This window comes from Austrofundulus limnaeus, unplaced genomic scaffold (genome assembly GCF_001266775.1).
Source record: "Austrofundulus limnaeus strain Quisiro unplaced genomic scaffold, Austrofundulus_limnaeus-1.0 Scaffold31, whole genome shotgun sequence".
Taxonomy (NCBI): Eukaryota; Metazoa; Chordata; class Actinopteri; order Cyprinodontiformes; family Rivulidae; genus Austrofundulus; species Austrofundulus limnaeus.
The window spans coordinates 2,159,901-2,161,783 of NW_013952433.1; positions in this window are offsets into that span (position 1 = coordinate 2,159,901).

Genomic DNA, 1,883 nt, shown 5'->3' on the forward strand with positions numbered 1-1,883 from the left:
CCCCCCCACCCCCACCCTCCTCCTCAGTGGACCTGTTGATGCAGGAAAACAGGGGGGCTGCTGTAAAACTGGGTGGCCACATAAATGTGGCACTCATCTAGAAGGCACCGGAGCACCGCCTGCCAACACGCTTCCTCATTGAAATTCTGATTAAATAAGTCCAGGCTGGCCAGCGTGCAATCAGAAAACTGTTTTAATTACTGCTTTTTTGGATCTCTCCAACATAGGTGCAACAGCTACCTGGGCTTCAGATTAAATACTTATAAAAAAAAGACCTTAAAAAGTGATTCTAATTATGTGATTTATATTTTTAACTGACCTACTTTTATCATTGATACAAATAGCGCAATATTCTTTGCAGATTCCCGAAGGATTCTGCAAAAAAAGTGTTTTCTTCTGCTCCATATAAGAACTGAGGAGTTCAGAAAAAAAAATCTCTGTGCATTAAAAGTTGAGTTTTCAGCTCCCAGTCTCCCGCAGCTCTCCCTCTACCTGCTATCAAACCATAAAAACGGTGAGTCGTCTGCCCATCACTATTCTATCACCAGTTTATCACACGGCTTCATCCTGTCCTGAATTATTTAGTGGCAGAAAGTGATGCCCCCCCCCCCCCCACCACCACTCACATAGCTGTGGTGAGCTCGGTGCCTGGATGATGACAAATCTGAAGCAAAACGGTCAGACGTGACAGATTCCTCTGCATATCAGAGCGCAGCGCAAAGAATTAGCACATGCGACCATGAATAATGTTGTCTGTTGGCCTTTTCAACAGAGCATGCAAAAAAAAACCTGCTTTAATCACACGAGTTCCACTATCTGTAGTATGTAAATCGTCATCTGAATAGGCAGCGTCACATCTGATTTACAGTTATGGAAAGGTCACCTGTCGGGAAAAGACTGGAACGTCTCATTCTGAAAGCTTGATTCAGTCCAGTTTGACTAGCCTGGGCCTTGCCTTCCTGCGCAGTTCTGCTCAATTCTAGTTTCCCGTCACTGCTCCGTCCGGGAGACGAGGATTTCTCTGGGAGCATTTCAGTCGGGCCAATCAGAGAACAGAAGGAGGAGTTTTGAAAGACAACGTCGATTTTCTGCGCAGTGTCTGCTAGTTAGTTTAATGGCAGTGGAGAAAGTGAATGAAGCCAGTCTGTGTTGACAAGACTTCTAAATTAAATTAAATTTGTCTCACAAAGCCTGCAGGACTTATTTACAGCCATATCGTTCAGCTTGGTACTTCTCTCCTCTCAGTAGGGGATGGTTGTTTACAGCGCATGCAATTTCCAGTTAGCTTCTTAGCTTAGCCTCCTCCACGGTGATGCTTACGTTCACACCGAATGTAGTGCTGGGCAGTATACCATTTTGTACTGAAAACCATTTTTTAGTTTAAGATATGAATTTTCTGAATACTGGACATACCGGTTTAAATAGCCTGAACACGTGCGGAACGTTTCGTTACGGCCGCCAGTGAACTGTTTCCCGGGGGAAACATTTCCTCGCAGCACCACTAAGCGCATTAGCATGCTAACGTTATTATTGGAGCAACTGGCGGTGGGTGGTGTCTCAGCTGCTTATATTGACTGACGTAAAATAAACATCCCGTTTTCACCATTGTTGAATGTAGTAAACAACTCTTCAGTGACATGCACAGTTAGATTTAACGCGCTACGTTATAATGGGAGACGTTAATGCATGGAGACTATAACATGCTTTTATTGTGAAGAGCCCGGGGGGGGAGGGGGGTAGTAGATTTGTAGTGTAGCTGAGTTGGCTGGTGTGCAAGGCGAGTCGTCTTTTTAAGTATTATTAACACACAACGATAGACCCGATAATGATTTTTTTCTCAACCCTTCACGATCGGACCTAAATACATGATTACTGTCTACAAC